Below are 9,494 nucleotides of genomic sequence, written 5' to 3' on the forward strand. Positions count from 1 at the left end.
TTTTAAACTTATTATGTTGCTTAATAATTCATCCTATAAACACCTTAATGGTCAATGAACATTGATGTTTGAAATATCCCTCATAGTAAGGTAATTATCATTTGTAATTTAATTTTGAAGATTAAGTGGGTGAAAACCCTTAAGGCGGCTTATTGGAACACTTATCCAAAGTTTGGTCCTAATTAGGCTTGTAGTGTTTGAAAGAAATCTTAGTTTTAATTGATATTTACTTTTCTAATCCTCATTTAAATGAAACTTGATAAACCTTGATTTAGCCTAAGTCACCCTTAAGACCTATGTGAGTGCCTTAGTTAGTTTTGAAAAGGTTAAGCTTTAGGTGGTCATGATTCATGATTTGAATTTGAAAATCAAAATAGGGGTATTAAATTGATTAATTATTGACTTCAAAAGCCATACCCCTAAGTCTTGGGCTCATTTGTTTTAATAAACTTCCAAATTTTAATAATTTAGAAATTTATTAACTTATCTTTTCAATTAAGAAAGTGAGGTTGGTTTCTACCAATTAACTCCTTGTGTTTCAAACATCCAAATTAAGATAAGAGGGTGCCCATTTTCCTCCTTGAATTAAGCCTAAATGTTAATTAAGGCTAAATTTCCAAAATTACACATTTGCCCCTAAGGCTCTAACACTTCATAATTTGTCAAATTCAATTCAAATGACTTTGAAATTTTTTTTACTGTAGGTAACTTTAGACTAGGGAAGCCTTTGAACCAAATTTCATGATTTTTTGAATTTTATTTGAATTATTAGAATTATTTTAATTTTTAGAGTATTTATTAAATACAAAATATTTTAAATGGGGAAAATTAAGTTTTGTATTTTTGAAAAATCTCCCTGAGGTCAGAGAACCCAATGAAGCAAATTGCATCTTTTTCTAATTTTTTTCATTTATTGAAATTATTTTAGTGGACATCCATTTTTTAGCCTTTAAAAATTATTTTAAGCTTCAAAATTCAATATCTTTGTTTAGAAAATTAGGAAAAATTAACCCAATTATTTCTAAGTGCTTAGAAAATAATTTTAAATATTTCAATGAGTTTTTTTTTTGTGATTTTTATGAATTTTTAATTATTTTAAATATTTATAAATAGGCTAAAAATGAAGTTCTTATTTTAAATACCATTTCATTTTTATAAAATTTTCCTGATCACAGAGAACTCCAAAAATAAGTTTTCATAATCTTTTATGTTATATTTTGATCATTAAAAATCATTTTAATGCCAAAAAAGATATTTAACTTCAAAAATCAACTCAGACCATCAAATGTACTCAAAATACCTTGAAATTTTTATGGAGACTTTTCTGGATCTTAGAAAACAATGGAGTATCAAAATCAAATCATTTTTTTGTTTATATTTTCCAAAATTAATTATCATAGTGATTTAGGATTTATGAAGATTAGGAGCAATTTTGAATGACTTGGCTCATGAGAAATTTTTTTAGAGGCTCTCTGGTCATCATAAACCTTCCAAAATTTTCTTAAAATTTTCTAAGCAACGTGCTAATTTTCATGATCATCTTAAGAAAATAATGCTCATAAACTTGAGAAATATAATTCTCCATCAAGGGACCTCCTCTAATTTTTGAAAAATCAGGGAATGTTCCCTAAGATAGAAGCAACAACATGCTAAAATTTCAAGTCATAGTGTGATTACTACATGCATGGAGAATCAAAACATCCAAATCAGTATTTAATTAATTAAAAAGAAAATATGTATCGAATGACTCCAAATCATTTCCACATTATTCTCCTCTGTTCACTGAGCAAGAGGGTTATTTTATTTTATTTTTGTGATTTTTTTACACCAAGATATGAATTTTTAAAGTTAGGGATCATTTTCTAATTTTTTTAAATACCTATCTATCTATTCAAACACGCGACACCACATCAACCTACGGCTGCTCCGAAGCTCCACGCGGTGCGCTCCCATTTGACGCCACCATCAACCTAAGTGCTGAATCGACCCGCGTTTATGTTCCGAAGCGCTGCCCGGCTTGATCTCGACCGTCCATCTGATACACGCCCGATCGAATGGTGCTCCGTCATCATTCCCGATAACCTAGCCCGAGAATCGTCCACCTTCTAGCCTTAAGATCTCACTCAATTCTTAACCAAATTAGATGGAATTTTTTTAAAATGCTTGTCTAGACTAGAGGAACATATCCATACGGTTATGATGCCAACAAATTAACTCTAAGAAAATGGAGAATCAAAAGAAGCTCGGGAGGGGGAGAGATTTTATACCTTTGCTCTGAGAAGTGAAGCTTCAATCAGAGAGTCTTTGCACGTTTTTTTTGATCCAAGGAGGCTAGGGATTGAGTCTCTGATCTTGGTGTAAGGCCTTGGTATGATTTCGATCACGGCCGGATTTGGGTGTTGGTCTAGAGCTATGGTAGAGGCATTGTGAGAGGGGAATTTGATGGGGCTTAAGCTTATTTCATAGCTGTGAAGGTGTGGGTGAAGTTAATTTGAGATTGGTAGACTGTGGGAGTGTATTGGGCTCTGTCCTAATTTCCGGCAAGATTTCGAGCTCAAAATTGAACTTCGGCAGTGGAAATTTGTAAGGGAAAACATTTGGAATGCACTGAGGGGATCTTAGGGAAGCTCTGTGGTCAGTTTAGGGAGGTCTCTCTAAGAAATTTTTAGCACACATTTTTAGCACGCCCTTTCCATGGCCGTGGGAGGTGCTTTTTATATAAATGGCTAAGGGGTGGCTGTCATGGCCAATTAGGGGGTGCGTTGTGCTTCTTAGGTGGAGGGCAGAGGAGCTCCACAATTCAATTTGGTTGAGCTCACCTCTAAATTTGATTTCGATGAAGTTCCATGGGGGTGGCTCTCAGTTTTGAGCTCCTCTGATGGTTGGCCATGGCAATGGGAGGTGGCTAGGTGCTCAGGACATCCAGGGGAATCTGTTAAAGCAATTTAATGCAATGGGGTTTAATTTTGGTTAGGGTATCTTAAGCATGTGTATTTTTGGAAATAAGATCCCTTAATTTGGGGCATTTTTGGTCCATGGCTCATCTAGCTTGGGTTAGATGGATTTTGGTTCAATCTTAGGGTCTAACCAATGGCTGAGGTGGAGTTAATTTGATTGCTTTAAGGTGGTTTGGTCATGTTTAATACATGGGTTCAATGTGAGTTGAAGTAATCAAAGCTTGGGTTTGGGCTAGGTTAGCCATGTCAATTAACCCAATTCATTGATCAAAATTGTATAGATGATTGTTATTAAGATTTTTGGTGAAGGGTTGAAGTGATCTTGAGTTCAATTGGTAGGTCAATTTTAGGGATTTTTGAAATTTGGCCAATTTGTGCATGTTAGGATAGACATGGGTCTAGGTTGGGCTAGCCTTGCGCTAAGTCCAAATTGAATGGTTCAAATGATCAATGGAGATGTTTTAAAGATTTTTCATGAAGGGATGGAGTGAAAATTTTGGGGTTAATACCCTCAATTTGGTGAGATTTTGAGACATGGTCAATTTGGAGTAAATTTGAGGCTTTTTGGACTTATGCTGAAATCAAATGAAATTGAGTCCTCACCAAGGCCAATTGAAGGTCAAGTTCGATGTATGGGGATGTTATGAAGGTTTTTTCAACACAAATTGTGGCCAATTGAGTGAGCTATGGCTTGTAGTTCAATTTGGTGGAACCAAGTCATGGGGCCAAAATTGGGGTTTTGACCTATATCAAAATTGGGTTCAAATTATGAACTAATTGAGCTTGAATTTGGATTAGATTGGTCACATCAAGGGTTAATTTAAGTTTAGAATTGAAATTGGGGTAAATTGAGACCAATTTGATAGACATTTGGAGTGATTTGGGGAAAATATGGGCTTTTAAAGGGCAATTTGCGGGTTTTGATCAAAGATGGTTTAATTGGCCAAATTTGGTCATGTAGTAGTTCAAGAAAATAAAATTGGGAATATTTAGGAGGTTTTGGAGATTTTTGAGATTTTTTGGAATTTTGGGATAAGGAGGGGTATTTTGGTAACTTGGGTTCCAAAGGTATTTAGGTAATTTGGGGGAATTTTAGGGGCACAAAGCTAGGTTGGGTGTCTTGGTAGAGTTGGAGTGCCAACCACCATCAATAAGCTATGGAATAATGGAAACCCCATTTTGGGTCCTCTATGTAGTGGTCTTAGCCAAACCCTAGCCTAGAGCTAGTGTGTTTAGGGGACCACCTACAGGAGTTTCCCAAAAGTATCAAGGGACCAGAGCCTAGAAATTCTAGGTTTAGGGTTGTGAGTGATTGTGAGTGTAAGTGATTGCAAGTGAGTGCCTTAGCCCTAGACCAACACCCAGGGTCAACCCTAAGGTCCAACAGTCCTTAGGGTGACCACCTACTAAGTGCTAGAGGTTATGACCAATATGTGGAGCTTCAAGTTGAGTAGAGAAGAGTTTGGAATTTCTAATGGTGAGGGCTCCTTGTCTAGTTTTCTAAGAATAATAAATAGGAAAGTCCTATGGCTAGACCTTAGGTTACTGAAGAGGAAAAACTAAACCTCAACCAAAAGTGAGGTCAACAATCAGTTGAGTCTATTTGCCCCTTATAAGACTAAAGTGTCTGAATCTTGAACCATTATGGTGGCTCAACATTGGAGATCTGTCGAAAGAATGTATACTTTAACTAGCATGGTGGGTCAGCACACCTGTTATGGTATCTTTCGATCAGTGTCAACTTAGCACTATCAAGATATTGGGTTACGTCCTTGCTTTCCAAGACCAAGGGGGCCTCTTTCGCTAATAGTTTTTTAGACATCCTGTTGGGGTCGCTACTCCAGATACCAATCTAAGGCACCTCTATTCCTTTCTAGCACCTTATCTTTCAAATTTCGGATCAACTGGGCTACATATTCTCTAGTGCATTCCATATTGTCATTAGTCTCCCTATTGTGAGGTCCTTTTCCATGCATGACTCCTTTTCTTATTGTTGGCATAATCCATGCTCAGGATGTTGAATCCGAGATTGTCTGCAAATCATAACTTAGGATTAGAGCGTGGAGTAAGGAGAGATAGAGAGGGAGAGATAAAGAGGGAGAGTAATGATTAATAATGTCACCTTCATAAAAGAGCTGAACACGAAAAACTCATTGTTTGCTCGTGTTCAGCTCGTTTTAGCTCAAAATTAAAAAGATATATAATTATTTATATAATAATATATTACATATATTATTTATATAATAAAATAATATATATATTTATATCTAAGTTTAAATCATAACAACTCTTGTGGTAATGTTGTTAGTGTCTTCTTTTGTATACATTTGGTCCAGGTTTGAATCCCACACTTTACGTCTATTTTTTTCAATTTAATTTTTCCATGCAAATTTTGAGCTGTATATGAGCCGAACACGAACACGAATATTTAAATTCAGTCGAACACGAATATTTAAATTCAGTCGAACACGAACAAACTATTCACGAGCCAATTTCGAACACGAGCCGATTTCGAACACGAGCTATTTCGAACGAGCCGAACACGAGCTCACTCAAGCTCGGCTCGTTTACAACCCTAGATGTGGACAAAATGGCATATTTGAAACTTAAAAGGGGTGTGCGGATGCTCATTCGATTCGTCCAGTTACTGCATCTACACTGCAAAATAACATGTGTTTTTTTCTCCACATCATCTAAAATTTTATACAAAATAAAATAATTATAAATCCAAATGTTAGATATTTCAAACAAATCACCCTAAACCTATGCCCGTTTCATTTTAGTTTGTGTCACAAGATTAACTTCATTTAAAAGTAAATCTAAGATGTTGATTTCTTTTTGGGATTAGAATTTGTTCTAAAATTAGTATATTCTGAGATTATGCGGAATCCTTTTGATTTTAAGATCTAGAGATGGATTTGCATAGAACTCCTTTTCAAACAATCCTGCAGTCAATTCTTTGCGATTAGTTTCCTTTTTTCAATAGAACAACAAATTGTTAGCTCAACTTTTTATTAAAAAAAAAACATTCTTAGTGTGAAATCGGAGAGTTAATATCTTCTTTTCACTATTTTCTTATTCAAATGCTGTAGTCAAAAGGAGAGGGAAGGATCAAAGTAATAAGCTTGTAGTTCTTTCTATATGCTCTTTTTTTTCTTCTTTTTGTTAGGGGTGTATTTGTATTTCATGGTAATTTGGAAAATTTCAAGCAAGCGCTTTTTCTGGGGAAGATCGAATCTTTCATTCTTTTTGCAATTTTTATTGTTTCATTGATATCTTCTTTTTGCACTATTTTGAATTTCCCTTCTCAAAGTCATCTCAATTGGTTTTAGCATTTGGTTTTGATGCAGATGAGAGATTCTGTGCTTGAATGCTCTTGTTATGAGTTCTCTATTTGTGAAGTTTTTGCTAATAACTTAACATTCATCACATGTGACTATGATGAGAGGTGAACAAAGTTGAAGATCTATCCCATTATGGAATGGGTATTTTAAAATCTTTGGAACTCTTTTTTTTACAATGGAGTTATAGAGTTAGCTCACCATTTTTTCAATAACTTGGTTTGATTTTAAATGAGTTCTTCTGTTGGTTTATTTGGAGAGGATTTTGAGAATGATAAAAATAGATGCCTTTAAGACCACACAGGTACTAAGTTTGCACCATTGATCTTGTAATTTCTTTTTTTGTTTGTTTATTTATATCCGTGATTGTTATATAATTATGTAGTAAATTTTTGCTTGTGTTTCTCAATTGAAACCTTTTTACATGACACTTTCACCATGATGAACTGAGCAATAATTTAGCACAACCTCTTGTGTGTCAACAAGCAATATACTAGCAAAAGTTTAGTGTAGATAAAATATGGATTTTCATATGCATTCCTTTAAATTATCTCAATAGAGGCCATAAGTCCGCGCATCTCCTTAGCTTGAGGGAGCCTAGCCACTCAAGCAAAGAAGTACTCCATCTCTTTCAAATGATGTACTAATGAACAAGGGGATATTTAGCATCTATCAGTTGCTTACCCGTAGGCCTCACTAGGAATACTCAGACGGTTATTCCCTTAATCCTCGCCCGACAGTCCACCACCTCCAGTCGGTCTCTAATCCACGGTCGCTAGCACCAAAGTCATATCCACACCAATGTCCGCCGAAATAGAATTGAATACCATAATCTTCGTAATAGGGTGGATGCACCAAGGGACACTAAAAAGAAAAAAAATATATTAAAAGAATAAAAACCAGACAGACAAGACTAAAAGTTCTGATACTAAGGATTTGATTCCACTCAGACATTGTAAATGATACCTCGCCCTCACCAGCTTTCTCCTGTACCCCGAGCAACGGTAGAACATTTGAAGTTCCTTGCATTTTGAGTAAAGCCATAGGGTCAGCGGCTTTCTATGTGACCCGATTGATAGGGAGGGTTTGAGTCACAATAGCAAGGAGACAGATAATTTGACAGGCAAATTGCCTGACTGAACCCCAACCTTCGTTGTATATATATTCTTTTCTTGGGAATGAAACTTTTTTTTCTTGTGTTAGTTGTACAGAGATTTAGGTTTCTGGGTTCCTTCCTGATTTTGTAATTTCCTTTTGTTGCAATAAAATGGGAGTCGTGCTCTTTAGGGAGAAAAAAATTAATTTATTAAGGTTTTAATTAATAAATCAAATTATTAATTAATTAATTTATTAAGGTAATTAGTTATTTAAGTAATTATGAATTGAATTAAATTATTAATTAGTTAGTTAAAGTTATTTATTGATTGAATAAAATATTGTTTTATTAATTAAACAATTAATTAGTTAATTAAATCATTAATTGGTTTATTAAAATGCTAATCCACTAATTAAGATTATTAATTAGTAAATCAAAGTTTTACTTATTTAATTAAAATTTGGTTAAGTAAATTATTATGTAAATTAATTATTTAATATATTAATATATTAATATATTAATTAAAAATAATAATTAAATTAATTAAGTAATTAATAAGTTTCGGTTAGGATAGTTTAGGAAGATTAGCATGATAATTAGGCAATGTAATTTTTAGCTAAGAGATTATAAGAAGAATTAATGATATTTAAGAGGTGATTGGTATTAACAAAATATGATTAGGTTTGGTTAAGGTTATCTTAAGAAGATTAATAAATAAATAATTCACTAATGATTTTGGTTGATTTTAGTATTAAGATAAAAAATAATAATTATTTTCAGTTTTCGGTTTAAGTTTAGGAAAGGAGAATGTTAAATTACTTAATATCATATATATTACACATTACACATATTATAATATATAAATAATAAAAGCCCTATGAATTAATCCATGTAAAACACATATAACTCACAGTTGGACAAAAAAAAAACAGAGAACATGGATAATCTAACAAGTTGTTATCACAAATATGAATTACAAGATGTTATGACAAATTAAATTCCTAAATAAAATTTTAATAAAAACATACATATATTTTAAGTTTAAATATAATGCGTATTGTTACATTCAACATTTGATATGAAACACATAAACAAAAAAAGAATTTGAAACTACAACATTAAAGACATATACATATATTTCAGTTTTAGCATGAATGGTATAAAACATTTTCAATTTCATACGGAAACACTTAATTAATATATTAGAACAAAAACCACAAAAAAATCTAATAAATTCTAATGAAAATATAGATGAATTTCTTATTTTTATATTTTGAGTAAACCAACATGATAATATTATGGTAAAAACTTCATTTATACATGAAATGATTCAATTGATGGAAAAGCCCCATGAAATTTGCATAGAACATGGACAATTACACAAATTAACATCAAAATAATGTGACAGAAAGTAATAAATAAAATTCCTTTTGTTCACATGCATGAATTATTTTGGTTTAGGCAAATGCATGGAGAATATTCTTGAAATTTTGTATGAATACATATAGAAGTATTACCTAAAGCCTTTAGAATGAGAATTGATAAAAAACCTAAGAAATTTGATAATCCAACTACTTTTTTCTAATTCAAGCTCAATAGAGAGATACAACTGGTCAAAGTGGGCCCCACCCTAGGAGAGAGAAAATAATCAATTTTGACAAAAAAAATTGTATTGGATTTTATTTGTTCAAATGATGTATAACAATATTTAAAACAATTTTTTTGAATATTGTAGTCAATTTGAAGTCTTTTTGAAAAGGTTTTGGTCAAATTATCTTTTTATCTCTCCTAATTATCATTTTCTCTCTCCTAATTATTATTTGCTTAAAAAGTGCCCAAATGTGGTGAAAATTGAACATAAAAGGACTTATTTGAAATATATTAATGATATAAACACAATGGTGGAGTCCATTTTAAGAAATAATGACTCGTTGAAAAATTTTAATGTAATACCATTTTCATGCATATGAATCCTAAGTGCACATCTATACGTAAAATTATTTCAATTGATTATCAGAATGGTTTGCATGGTGTTTATTATTGATAATAAGCTTCTTGAAACTGTTAAAATGAAGTTTTGAGTTTTACAATAACCTTGGG

The sequence above is a fragment of the Phalaenopsis equestris genome, unplaced genomic scaffold (genome assembly GCF_001263595.1).
Source record: "Phalaenopsis equestris unplaced genomic scaffold, ASM126359v1 Scaffold224087, whole genome shotgun sequence".
NCBI lineage: Eukaryota > Viridiplantae > Streptophyta > Magnoliopsida > Asparagales > Orchidaceae > Phalaenopsis > Phalaenopsis equestris.